The following is a 15,396-nucleotide window of genomic DNA, read 5'->3' on the forward strand; positions in this document are numbered from 1 at the left end:
ACACTATCATATGTTTAGCAGAGGCTATCCAAGTGAACCATGCAGAAACAGTTAATTACACTATCCTCTGTTTAGCAGAGGCTATCCAAGTGAACCATGCAGAAACAGTTAATTACACTATCATATGTTTAGCAGAGGCTATCCAAGTGAACCATGCAGAAACAGTTAATTACACTATCCTCTGTTTAGCAGAGGCTATCCAAGTGAACCATGCAGAAACAGTTAATTACACTACCATATGTTTAGCAGAGGCTATCCAAGTGAACCATGCAGAAACAGTTAATTACAGTACTGTTTAGCAGAGACTATCCAAGTGAACCATGCAGAGACAGTTAATTACACTATCCTCTGTTTAGTAGAGACTATCCAAGTGAACCATGCAGAAACAGTTAATTACACTATCCTCTGTTTAGTAGAGACTATCCAAGTGAACCATGCAGAAACAGTTAATTACACTATCCTCTGTTTAGCAGAGGCTATCCAAGTGAACCATGCAGAGACAGTTAATTACACTATCCTCTGTTTAGCAGAGGCTATCCAAGTGAACCATGCAGAGACAGTTAATTACACTATCTTATGTTTAGCAGAGGCTATCCAAGTGAACCATGCAGAAACAGTTAATTACACTATCCTCTGTTTAGCAGAGGCTATCCAAGTGAACCATGCAGAGACAGTTAATTACAGTATCCTCTGTTTAGCAGAGGCTATCCAAGTGAACCATGCAGAGACAGTTAATTACACTACCCTCTGTTTAGCAGAGGCTATCCAAGTGAACCATGCAGAGACAGTTAATTACACTATCCTCTGTTTAGCAGAGGCTATCCAAGTGAACCATGCAGAAACAGTTAATTACACTATCTTATGTTTAGCAGAGGCTATCCAAGTGAACCATGCAGAAACAGTTAATTACACTATCCTCTGTTTAGCAGAGGCTATCCAAGTGAACCATGCAGAGACAGTTAATTACACTATCCTCTGTTTAGCAGAGACTATCCAAGTGAACCATGCAGAGACAGTTAATTACACTATCCTCTGTTTAGCAGAGGCTATCCAAGTGAACCATGCAGAGACAGTTAATTACACTATCCTCTGTTTAGCAGAGACTATCCAAGTGAACCATGCAGAGACAGTTAATTACACTACCCTCTGTTTAGCAGAGACTATCCAAGTGAACCATGCAGAGACAGTTAATTACAGTATCCTCTGTTTAGCAGAGGCTATCCAAGTGAACCATGCAGAGACAGTTAATTACACTATCCTCTGTTTAGCAGAGGCTATCCAAGTGAACCATGCAGAGACAGTTAATTACACTATCCTCTGTTTAGCAGAGGCTATCCAAGTGAACCATGCAGAGACAGTTAATTACAGTATCCTCTGTTTAGCAGAGGCTATCCAAGTGAACCATGCAGAAACAGTTAATTACACTATCCTCTGTTTAGCAGAGGCTATCCAAGTGAACCATGCAGAGACAGTTAATTACAGTATCCTCTGTTTAGCAGAGGCTATCCAAGTGAACCATGCAGAGACAGTTAATTACACTACCCTCTGTTTAGCAGAGACTATCCAAGTGAACCATGCAGAAACAGTTAATTACACTATCCTCTGTTTAGCAGAGGCTATCCAAGTGAACCATGCAGAAACAGTTAATTACACTATCCTCTGTTTAGCAGAGGCTATCCAAGTGAACCATGCAGAGACAGTTAATTACAGTATCCTCTGTTTAGCAGAGGCTATCCAAGTGAACCATGCAGAGACAGTTAATTACACTATCGTCTGTTTAGCAGAGGCTATCCAAGTGAACCATGCAGAAACAGTTAATTACACTATCTTATGTTTAGCAGAGACTATCCAAGTGAACCATGCAGAGACAGTTAATTACACTACCCTCTGTTTAGCAGAGACTATCCAAGTGAACCATGCAGAGACAGTTAATTACACTATCATATGTTTAGCAGAGGCTATCCAAGTGAACCATGCAGAAACAGTTAATTACACTATCCTCTGTTTAGCAGAGGCTATCCAAGTGAACCATGCAGAGACAGTTAATTACAGTATCCTCTGTTTAGCAGAGGCTATCCAAGTGAACCATGCAGAGACAGTTAATTACACTATCCTCTGTTTAGCAGAGGCTATCCAAGTGAACCATGCAGAGACAGTTAATTACACTATCCTCTGTTTAGCAGAGGCTATCCAAGTGAACCATGCAGAAACAGTTAATTACACTACCCTCTGTTTAGCAGAGACTATCCAAGTGAACCATGCAGAAACAGTTAATTACACTATCCTCTGTTTAGCAGAGGCTATCCAAGTGAACCATGCAGAAACAGTTAATTACACTATCCTCTGTTTAGCAGAGGCTATCCAAGTGAACCATGCAGAAACAGTTAATTACACTATCCTCTGTTTAGCAGAGGCTATCCAAGTGAACCATGCAGAGACAGTTAATTGCAGTATCCTCTGTTTAGCAGAGGCTATCCAAGTGAACCATGCAGAAACAGTTAATTACACTATCCTCTGTTTAGCAGAGGCTATCCAAGTGAACCATGCAGAGACAGTTAATTACACTATCCTCTGTTTAGCAGAGGCTATCCAAGTGAACCATGCAGAAACAGTTAATTACACTATCTTATGTTTAGCAGAGGCTATCCAAGTGAACCATGCAGAAACAGTTAATTACACTATCCTCTGTTTAGCAGAGGCTATCCAAGTGAACCATGCAGAGACAGTTAATTACACTATCCTCTGTTTAGCAGAGACTATCCAAGTGAACCATGCAGAGACAGTTAATTACACTATCCTCTGTTTAGCAGAGGCTATCCAAGTGAACCATGCAGAGACAGTTAATTACACTATCCTCTGTTTAGCAGAGGCTATCCAAGTGAACCATGCAGAGACAGTTAATTACAGTATCCTCTGTTTAGCAGAGGCTATCCAAGTGAACCATGCAGAAACAGTTAATTACACTATCCTCTGTTTAGCAGAGGCTATCCAAGTGAACCATGCAGAGACAGTTAATTACACTATCCTCTGTTTAGCAGAGGCTATCCAAGTGAACCATGCAGAGACAGTTAATTACACTACCCTCTGTTTAGCAGAGGCTATCCAAGTGAACCATGCAGAGACAGTTAATTACACTATCCTCTGTTTAGCAGAGGCTATCCAAGTGAACCATGCAGAGACAGTTAATTACAGTATCCTCTGTTTAGCAGAGGCTATCCAAGTGAACCATGCAGAAACAGTTAATTACACTATCCTCTGTTTAGCAGAGGCTATCCAAGTGAACCATGCAGAGACAGTTAATTACAGTGTCCTCTGTTTAGCAGAGGCTATCCAAGTGAACCATGCAGAGACAGTTAATTACACTACCCTCTGTTTAGCAGAGACTATCCAAGTGAACCATGCAGAAACAGTTAATTACACTATCCTCTGTTTAGCAGAGGCTATCCAAGTGAACCATGCAGAAACAGTTAATTACACTATCCTCTGTTTAGCAGAGGCTATCCAAGTGAACCATGCAGAGACAGTTAATTACAGTATCCTCTGTTTAGCAGAGGCTATCCAAGTGAACCATGCAGAGACAGTTAATTACACTATCCTCTGTTTAGCAGAGGCTATCCAAGTGAACCATGCAGAAACAGTTAATTACACTATCTTATGTTTAGCAGAGGCTATCCAAGTGAACCATGCAGAAACAGTTAATTACACTATCTTATGTTTAGCAGAGACTATCCAAGTGAACCATGCAGAGACAGTTAATTACACTACCCTCTGTTTAGCAGAGACTATCCAAGTGAACCATGCAGAGACAGTTAATTACACTATCATATGTTTAGCAGAGGCTATCCAAGTGAACCATGCAGAAACAGTTAATTACACTATCCTCTGTTTAGCAGAGGCTATCCAAGTGAACCATGCAGAGACAGTTAATTACAGTATCCTCTGTTTAGCAGAGGCTATCCAAGTGAACCATGCAGAAACAGTTAATTACACTATCCTCTGTTTAGCAGAGGCTATCCAAGTGAACCATGCAGAGACAGTTAATTACACTATCCTCTGTTTAGCAGAGGCTATCCAAGTGAACCATGCAGAAACAGTTAATTACACTATCTTATGTTTAGCAGAGGCTATCCAAGTGAACCATGCAGAGACAGTTAATTACACTATCATATGTTTAGCAGAGGCTATCCAAGTGAACCATGCAGAGGCAGTTAATTACACTATCATATGTTTAGCAGAGGCTATCCAAGTGAACCATGCAGAGACAGTTAATTACACTACCCTCTGTTTAGCAGAGACTATCCAAGTGAACCATGCAGAGACAGTTAATTACACTATCATATGTTTAGCAGAGGCTATCCAAGTGAACCATGCAGAAACAGTTAATTACACTATCCTCTGTTTAGCAGAGGCTATCCAAGTGAACCATGCAGAGACAGTTAATTACACTACCCTCTGTTTAGCAGAGGCTATCCAAGTGAACCATGCAGAGACAGTTAATTACACTATCCTCTGTTTAGCAGAGGCTATCCAAGTGAACCATGCAGAGACAGTTAATTACACTATCCTCTGTTTAGCAGAGACTATCCAAGTGAACCATGCAGAGACAGTTAATTACACTATCCTCTGTTTAGCAGAGGCTATCCAAGTGAACCATGCAGAGACAGTTAATTACACTATCCTCTGTTTAGCAGAGGCTATCCAAGTGAACCATGCAGAAACAGTTAATTACACTATCTTATGTTTAGCAGAGGCTATCCAAGTGAACCATGCAGAGACAGTTAATTACACTATCATATGTTTAGCAGAGGCTATCCAAGTGAACCATGCAGAGGCAGTTAATTACACTATCATATGTTTAGCAGAGACTATCCAAGTGAACCATGCAGAGACAGTTAATTACACTATCCTCTGTTTAGCAGAGGCTATCCAAGTGAACCATGCAGAGACAGTTAATTACACTATCATATGTTTAGCAGAGGCTATCCAAGTGAACCATGCAGAAACAGTTAATTACACTATCCTCTGTTTAGCAGAGGCTATCCAAGTGAACCATGCAGAGACAGTTAATTACAGTATCCTCTGTTTAGCAGAGGCTATCCAAGTGAACCATGCAGAAACAGCTAATTACACTATCCTCTGTTTAGCAGAGGCTATCCAAGTGAACCATGCAGAGACAGTTAATTACACTATCCTCTGTTTAGCAGAGGCTATCCAAGTGAACCATGCAGAAACAGTTAATTACACTATCTTATGTTTAGCAGAGGCTATCCAAGTGAACCATGCAGAAACAGTTAATTACACTATCCTCTGTTTAGCAGAGGCTATCCAAGTGAACCATGCAGAGACAGTTAATTACACTATCCTCTGTTTAGCAGAGACTATCCAAGTGAACCATGCAGAGACAGTTAATTACACTATCCTCTGTTTAGCAGAGGCTATCCAAGTGAACCATGCAGAGACAGTTAATTACAGTATCCTCTGTTTAGCAGAGGCTATCCAAGTGAACCATGCAGAGACAGTTAATTACACTATCCTCTGTTTAGCAGAGGCTATCCAAGTGAACCATGCAGAGACAGTTAATTACACTATCCTCTGTTTAGCAGAGGCTATCCAAGTGAACCATGCAGAGACAGTTAATTACAGTATCCTCTGTTTAGCAGAGGCTATCCAAGTGAACCATGCAGAAACAGTTAATTACACTATCCTCTGTTTAGCAGAGGCTATCCAAGTGAACCATGCAGAGACAGTTAATTACAGTATCCTCTGTTTAGCAGAGGCTATCCAAGTGAACCATGCAGAAACAGTTAATTACACTATCCTCTGTTTAGCAGAGGCTATCCAAGTGAACCATGCAGAGACAGTTAATTACAGTATCCTCTGTTTAGCAGAGGCTATCCAAGCGAACCATGCAGAGACAGTTAATTACACTATCCTCTGTTTAGCAGAGGCTATCCAAGTGAACCATGCAGAGACAGTTAATTACACTATCCTCTGTTTAGCAGAGGCTATCCAAGTGAACCATGCAGAGACAGTTAATTACAGTATCCTCTGTTTAGCAGAGGCTATCCAAGTGAACCATGCAGAAACAGTTAATTACACTATCCTCTGTTTAGCAGAGGCTATCCAAGTGAACCATGCAGAGACAGTTAATTACAGTATCCTCTGTTTAGCAGAGGCTATCCAAGCGAACCATGCAGAGACAGTTAATTACACTACCCTCTGTTTAGCAGAGACTATCCAAGTGAACCATGCAGAAACAGTTAATTACACTATCCTCTGTTTAGCAGAGGCTATCCAAGTGAACCATGCAGAGACAGTTAATTACAGTATCCTCTGTTTAGCAGAGGCTATCCAAGTGAACCATGCAGAGACAGTTAATTACACTATCCTCTGTTTAGCAGAGGCTATCCAAGTGAACCATGCAGAAACAGTTAATTACACTATCTTATGTTTAGCAGAGGCTATCCAAGTGAACCATGCAGAAACAGTTAATTACACTATCTTATGTTTAGCAGAGACTATCCAAGTGAACCATGCAGAGACAGTTAATTACACTACCCTCTGTTTAGCAGAGACTATCCAAGTGAACCATGCAGAGACAGTTAATTACACTATCATATGTTTAGCAGAGGCTATCCAAGTGAACCATGCAGAAACAGTTAATTACACTATCTTATGTTTAGCAGAGACTATCCAAGTGAACCATGCAGAGACAGTTAATTACACTACCCTCTGTTTAGCAGAGGCTATCCAAGTGAACCATGCAGAAACAGTTAATTACACTATCCTCTGTTTAGCAGAGGCTATCCAAGTGAACCATGCAGAGACAGCATGAACACAACAGAAGAAAACTACACATTTCTTACGAATTACTGGATTTGCTGGGAAAGAGTGAGATTTCACAACTCGCATGTTTTCACTATTACTTCCATTCAGCCATACTGTGAAAATCCATTTCTCAGAAGTGCACCAGCTTGCACAACTTTTTTTTCCTCCAGCATTACTAAAGTAATGGGATGAGACAAGTTAAAGGGGGGTATTTTCTGTTTTGTTCGTTCTGAATGCCAAGGGAGGCGGCAAGGATACAAAAGACTTGAATGTCACCAACCCAACAACCCAGATCAGTTAGTCACAATCTAAAGCAGCCTCCAGCATTTAACTGCCAGTAAAATGTAGACAGAGGATCTGGTTTGTAAAAGTGCTTTCGTTTTGCTACCTCGACTTCATTTTACTGTTCTTTCCCCTTCGAACTCTTTGATATCTCATTTAAATTCTTCATATTAGAATTCTTGTTTTCCAGTTTAATAATAACAATAGAAATAGTATTGATAGTATTGACGCACATCTCTCACTAAGCAGCTGAGCACATAGTAGTTTCATAAAAACAATTTGTTATGCATGGGCAGAATGTGCTGTTCCAGAAATGATTGAGCACATAACGTAAACAAAAGGGAATTCCTTGAGGGAATACTGGAACATCCGACCCTCCCCCCCAATGCTGGGAATGTAGGACAGGGAAGAGATTCCTCAATTTAGATTTCCAAGCAGTGTGCTTTGCCGGTCTATGATGACATGAGACAGCGGACATGAAAAAATGCAGGTACAGGTGAGTGTGTGTGCAGCACGTGGTAAAATGCAGGTACAGGTACAGTATGAGTGTGTGTGCAGCACGTGGTGACAGGCAGATGACAGATGGCAGTGATTAGAGGAACTTGTGGTTTACTGTCAGCGGCAGTGCTTCTTTTAAAAAGCCTTTACAGTATTGAGCAATACTGGCTGCCTTAAGGACACGACAATAAAAAGAACGGGGACAAGCAAAGTAAACATACACACCTGGCAGATTCAAACAGAAGCAAACAATAGGCTATAAAATGTTTCACATATGTGCCACTTAGCCCATAATCTTAAGTGCAAGTGTGAGCTGAGGTTAAGCAGTAGACAAACAGTTTCAGGAGAGGCTCAGTGAATGGAAGTGGGGGAAAATACATTATTACGTTATTACACTAGTTATCAAAAGGAGATCACATAGAATAGCATAAATGTGTGATTTGGTTAAAGAGATAGTTCACAGATACTTTTCTTTTTGGGGAATTTTACTATATTTCCCACTTTCCCATCTGAGTCAAACAAATAAATGCTTTCAGACAGATGCATTTGCTATTTGGTGTAGATTGAAGTATGTCAAACAGCAATATCAGGCTATTTTGGCTGAAGTGTCTATGGGATCAAATAACATACGGTAATCGTGGCATCCAGGAATTGAATGAAACTAAGCATGTAAACCGGGCGGGGGAGGGGGGGGTCACCTTTTTTCAAACTTTGTGTGAGGGGAGGCCCACAGTCTCAGACTTTGAAAACCCCTGCAGACATTATTATTGTCATGACCTAAATTTCCCTGAAGCAATAATAATCTAAAGGGCTAATTACAGTAACTTCCACCTGTTTGTTTAATCAGTATTTCTTCATAGGTCTTGTCAGATATCACAGTTCAGTTGTGCTGCCTGGCACAATCAAAGGGTTGTCAGTGGAAACCGGTTTCCAAAATTGCCTTTGTGTAATGGCTCTATCTACTGGGCATTTAGATGTATTACATGTGATTTTTCTACCCATTCTGAGGCCACCCATGCTGAAACGGTATGCTCTCATCACACTGTTAGGTGCTTTGGATAAAAGTGTCCACCAAATAGCATATCGCTGTTATCGACTTAAAAAATAGCCATCCAATGGGATCAGACTAAGTAAAGGCTGTAGAATTTTGATAACCATTTTGGTTTTGATGTCTCATTTCATCATACAGTATGTTACTGAGCATGAAGAGAGCTGCGCGCTTGACATCGGTCCTAGTGATTCTTGCTTCTGGTGCGGCAGTCAAATAAGATACAGTAACAAGCAGTGGAGGACTCGCACACAGAACTATAGACAAGACAAAGTCTTAAAAAATCAGATCTATTTTATTGAGGATCGGCACAAATTGGCAGCAAACGTTTCAGTCCTAGTTGGACTATCGTCAGTGCAGTACTGGGCGGCCCTGGTGGCAGTGTCTTTGTAGAGTTCTCAATCAAGCTGGAGAGCTTGATTAGGCACACCTGGAGGAGCCTCACATGGGGCAGGTAATCAGCACAGCTAGCTCATGTTAGACAAATCATATCAATCAATCAATCAATCACATGTCCATACCTATACATGAACCAGAGGTATAAAGGTAAGTATATACATTATTAGATTATAGGCCATGGGACTAGTAGTGCATAGACATTCACAAAAAGCAGGCCATTTCGAGTTCTTCATTCAAGCCATTGGTATGCAATGTTTTAAGATAATAGATCCATTTACACTCGCACTGTAACAGTGCTTGGTCGACATTACCACCACGACGTTTTGGAAAAATTGTATCAATGCCACAAAAAGCTAGGTCAGAAAGAGAATGATTGCCATCGGCAAAGTGCCTTGCTACAGCTGATTTGGGGTCAGCACGGCGAATAGAGCTCTTATGCTCATTGATTCTGATTCTCAACTGTCTCTTAGTCTTGCCACAGTATTGGATACCACATTTGATGCATATGATTAAATAGACCACATTAGTGGAACTGCATGTTATCATTTTCTTTATTTTGTACTCCTTTTTAGTGACAAAGCTGGTAAAGGTGTTAACCTTTTTACCATTAGAACAGGCAGCACAATTGCGGCATGGGAAAAAGCCTGTGGCATTGTCCAGACGTCTCTGGTGGGTGGGTTTTCTGTGTGAGTCTGCATGCACTAGTGTGTCCCGAACATTCTTGGCTCTGGAAAAGGAGAGAAGGGGAAGAGAGTCAAAGATCTGCTTTCCAGTATCATCAACAGACAGGACATTCCAATGCTTTTTCACTATAGTGCAAATGTCACGACCTAGTGGTGAACAGGTAGTATTGAATACACATGGAAATGCTTTTTGTTTTTTGGCTTTATCCTTTGTTAACAACTCATTTCTGCTTTTCTCTATCTAGGCTCTATCTAATGCTTTCTCCAAGACATCTCGTGGGTAGCCTCTCTGCAGGAACTGGTCAAAGAGTTTGTGAGCTTCTCCCTGAAAATCATCATCTCTAGTACAGATGCGCCTCGCCCTCAGGAACTGGCTATAGGGTAGACCTTTTTTGAGGGGAGGGGGGTGGTAGCTGGAATAGTGTAGCAAGCTATTTCTATCAGTAGGTTTACTGAAGAGTGTGGTGTAAATATTGGTTCCATTAAAGATTACCCATGTATCCAAAAAGCTGACTTTCTTGCTGTCATATTCCATACTAAATGCAACAGAATCCATGCAGCTGTTGAGATACTGTAAGAATGAAAGGAGGTCGTCATGAGAACCCGTCCAGAGTAAACATATATCATCAATGTATCTTTTCCAAAACAACACATGATGTGAAAAGGGATTGTTGTTGTAAACATACTGCTTTTCAAACCAGCCCATGAAAAGATTTGCATAGTCGGGGGCAAAAGTGGCACCCATTGCTGTGCCATGGGTTTGGAGGAAGAAATCGGTGCCATGTAGGAAATAGTTTTTTGTCAGAACAAATCTGGACATGTCAATCAGAAAATCTGTGAGGGGAACATTTTCAGTCCTGGCATCAAGAGAACACTTTAAAGCATTGAGACCAGATGTATGAGGAATATTGGTGTAGAGACTCACTACGTCTAGTGTGGCCAATATAAGGTCACCACCATTGTGTTTCACTGCAGATAGTTGGGAGATGAAGTCTCCAGTGTCTCTAAGGTATGAGGGGAGCTTCTCAACCAGTGGTCTGATATGATGGTCCACATAATTGGACAGAGGTTCGGTGAGGGACCCAATACTGGCTATAATGGGGTGACACTTAGGAAAACCATCAGAAGGTTTGTGAACTTTAGGTAACCCATAAATTACTGGCTTGATGGGGAAATCAGTGAGCAAATACTTGAATTCATATTCACTGATGTGACCAGAAGACTTGGCTTGTTTGAGAAAACAATCAATTTCCGTTTTGAAGGACTGAGTAGGGTCACATGGAAGTTTTGTGTAGAAATGAGCATCAGACAGCTGTCTTGTTATCTCATTGGTATACAGTTGACTATCCATCAGGGCTAACCCCCCTCCCTTATCTGCGGGCTTCACAGTGATATCATGATTCTTGGCTAGAGATGATAGAGCAGACAATTCACCTGCACTGCAATTAGATCTAGAGTGAGCCCTGGGAGTCTGAAAAAGTGTCTCTACATCCCTTTCCACTAGCTTACAGAAAGTATCAATGCTGGCACAGTTAACCTGAGGACAAAATGTGCTCTTGCGTTTAAACTGGGTGTGATTGGTTGTACTGGCAACATTTTCTACATTGATGGGTAAGCTAGTTCTCTGCTTGTGGTAAAAGTACTTAAGTTTAATAGAACGAAAAAATCTAAACAGTTCTATTGTCACTTGAAAAGGATTGGTAGAGGGTGTGGGCACAAAAGACAGACCTTTGTTAAGGTCAGTCTCTGGTCAGATAGGTTGAAGATTAAGTCCACTGGTGGTTGTCCGCTCTGGTTTGGCTTCGTAGCTGGAATTTTCTTCCCTCTCCGGCCCCGTCTGGTCTTTCTTTGAATCCTCCGCGTTTGGAGGGCAGGCCTCTGCCCGCCGGAGCGCCTAAAAAATCCCCTTCAAATTCAGAGGGGAGGGAGGCGCTGGAGATGGAAGTGCAGGAGTCGGAGTTGGTGGCTCTTCTTGGTTTAAAATGCTTAGGCCTTTCTCTCTTCAGCAGCCAGGGGTAGACCCTTCCTTCTTTATAGTCATTGGTGTCCCTCTTGAACTTTGATATCTTGGTTTTTAGTAGTTCAAGTTGATACTTCTCAGTTGTGGCATCCAGTTCATCTTGGATTTTCTTCAATTCAGTCTCAGTACTTTTTGTTTTGAGTGTCTCTTTTACAGCAGCAAGTTCTTGCTCCACTCTGGTGAGTTCTTTTTGTGTGAAGTCAATCACCAGGACGATTAAGTCCAGCGACGCCTTGTTTAAGATTTCACACCATTTTGTGCAAAAGTCCTCATTGTTGCGGCCAATGGTTGGTATCTTCTGTATACGGAGGCCTCTAGGGATACGTTTGGCACGCACATACTCACTGAGAGTTGACCCATGGAGTTGGTGTCTGGTTCTCTTCTGCAGCAGAGTGTTCAGTTGTTTCATCAGGTCAACAGTGGACACTGTTGGTGGGGTGAGCTGGGTGGTGCTGGGGAACAGGATATCTTCAATCTCCTGCTGGGTGAAGGAGTGTGTTTGCGCACACTCCTCAGTCAGATCCCGGATCTCTTGAAAACTGGACATCTTGATACCACTGGATAGGTGGTGGCACAAGCTCAAGAAAGATAATTAATTACTGAGCATGAAGAGAGCTGCGCGCTTGACATCGGTCCTAGTGATTCTTGCTTCTGGTGCGGCAGTCAAATAAGATACAGTAACAAGCAGTGGAGGACTCGCACACAGAACTATAGACAAGACAAAGTCTTAAAAAATCATATCCATTTTATTGAGGATCGGCACAAATTGGCAGCAAACGTTTCAGTCCTAATTCAAGCCATTGCATCCCAATGGCTGGAATGAAGAACTCGAAATGGCCTGCTTTTTGTGAATGCCTGTATGCACTACTAGTCCCATGGCCTATAATCTAATAATGTATATACTTACCTTTATACCTCTGGTTCATGTATAGGTATGGACATGTGATTGATTGATTGATTGATATGATTTGTCTAACATGAGCTAGCTGTGCTGATTACCTGCCCCATGTGAGGCTCCTCCAGGTGTGCCTAATCAAGCTCTCCAGCTTGATTGAGAACTCTACAAAGACACTGCCACCAGGGCCGCCCAGTACTGCACTGACGATAGTCCAACTAGGACTGAAACGTTTGCTGCCAATTTGTGCCGATCCTCAATAAAATAGATCTGATTTTTTAAGACTTTGTCTTGTCTATAGTTCTGTGTGCGAGTCCTCCACTGCTTGTTACTGTATCTTATTTGACTGCCGCACCAGAAGCAAGAATCACTAGGACCGATGTCAAGCGGCTAAAAACGTTTTTCCGTTTTTCTGTTTTAAAGTTTAAAACGGAATCTGGCTGTCATTAGGCATTGATTAACTGAATGCTATTGCTAACTGTTACTTTGAACATCCATTTGCAATGATTCTGGCTGGATATTAAAGGAACACTCCGCCCATTTTCAACCAGCTTTGTATCATTAGAACATCAGTAGTATATCAGAAAACTGTAAACTGTTTTGAAGTCTGTCATTTACTTTGACAGTTATTGAGTGTTAAAGTGTGGACCAGTGACATCACTGGTCCACACTAACTCAAATTAATAACTCATTAACTCAAATCAACTCTCAATAACTGTCAAACTAGATGACGGTTTTGAAGTCATTCATCTAGTTTGACAGTGACCAACCTGCAACCATGCCCCGGGCACCATACCTGGACCCTCAAAGTAGGCTGGATGTCAATCTAGCGGGCCATGTACTGGCCATGTATCCAGCCACACGCAAAAAAGATCACCCATCGAGGAGGTGTAGGGTTTGTGCAAGGAATAATGTTAGAAGCGAGACACGCTACCGTTGTGTCGAATGTGATGTCCCATTACACAGGGCTGGCTGCTATGAGGTGTACCACTCAGAGAAGAACTATGCTCAGTGGCACTGAGTAGGCATGGGTCGTAAAAAAAAAAAAAAAAACCTGCCAGGGAGATTTGTTTTTGATGCTCTTTGTTTGATTGTTTGCTAGCTAGCAGGAATACATAAAAAGCACCTGCCGATTTTCATGTACGGTAACTTTGTGGATGGGTGTAACATGGGCCAAGGAAGTACCCATTACATTTTGGAGCAGTTCTGGATTCGGTGTACGAGCCCAAACCGGTTTGATCACGAACCGAAAAAACCTATAAAAAAAAAGAAAAACTATAAAAAAAAAAAAAGCTGAGTGACCTGTGGTCTGCTCTTGTTTTGTATTTATTTTGACATTTATTTATTTTATTATTGTATTATTCCTCCATTATTGAAAACAACTATTGTTCAGATGTCTGATGTCTCACTGATGCCAAAAATAAATGGTTAAAGTGACTGTTCTGCCTGTTTGATTGAATTTCACAAAACTGCATTTTTCTCAGCTTTCCTTCTCAGACGCTGAAACCATGCTGTATTCAACGGCTAATATCTACATAACAGAACATGATAAAAACTAACTCTTTTAGACCGAGAAAGCACACATTCTATTAGTTCTTTTTAGATGATTGGTGTTCACGAAGTCCTAGCAGAAAATAATCCTCGGCTCTTGTAAAATGAGCCAGAATCCTCAAAAAAAAAAAACTGGCAGAAGCTACCTACAGTATTGAAAAAACGGCTGGCAGTGAATGTGTTAAAAGTTACTGCACCTCTGATTTTTCCTCTCGGGCGCAGCGCAGGGCAGTGTATGTGACAGTCAGACCTCCATGCTCCGCCCCACCTCATGAGGACTTCCCCGGAAAAGTCACCAGGCACGCTGCTGACCCGAATGCCGGCTGTGTTTCGGCTTGGTTTTGTGTGATTCTGGCATCGTCTGACGTAAATAGATCAATAAGGTGTTTTCGGGTTGTCCTTGGGCTGCAAACTCATTTAAAGTATGCAAATCGAAGTTGTTTCTGACAAGAATAATGTCACGTTACTCCGGGACTGCTCAACCCCATGACAGAGCCACTCTCCCCGGCTTGGCAGAGTGAAGAGCTCCGCTTTTCATTTCCTGAAAAGTTGGCGTTTTGGAGATAAGTGGCTTTCATTGCACAGTGACGATATTATAGTAGCCGATGTGTTTAGAGCAGCTTTGTCACGTTGTCACGTCGTAGTATAGCGTTATATTTTACATGTGCGTTAAACTGCGATGAGATTTGTTTGCGGAAATGACGGCGGGGATGAAAGTCGCTCATGGAAGCTCACTTTGGTGCGGGGGCTCGGAGCTGATGATGTCGCTGCAAACACACAATAACCCCTCCCTCCCTCCAATAGACCCTTCTCACGGGGGCCATTTTGTGTCGAGAAGCCAGGGTAAACACAGGTGCAAGCAAAACACTAATGAGGGTTTCCAAATCCCAATCATGGAAGTTGGAAACCCTCATTAGTGTTTTGCTTGCACCTGTGTTTACCCTGGCTTCTCGACACAAAATGGCCCCCGTGAGAAGGGTCTATTGGCTTGGAGTTGTGAGGAGCCGGGAAAGGGTACAGGGGGAGTAGGGGAGTAACTACTGTATCTTGAAATCCCATAGTCTTTGGGGACAACGTGACGTCAGGTTGTACCAAATCTCCCATTCATTTGAGGGCAAAAAAAAGCAGTGTGCCACCCATAGAGGGCGCTTATGCCAGTTATGCTGCTGAAAAATGATACAAATGGTAAAAT

The sequence above is a fragment of the Poromitra crassiceps genome (genome assembly GCF_964638095.1).
Source record: "Poromitra crassiceps genome assembly, chromosome: 2".
Lineage (NCBI taxonomy): Eukaryota > Metazoa > Chordata > Actinopteri > Beryciformes > Melamphaidae > Poromitra > Poromitra crassiceps.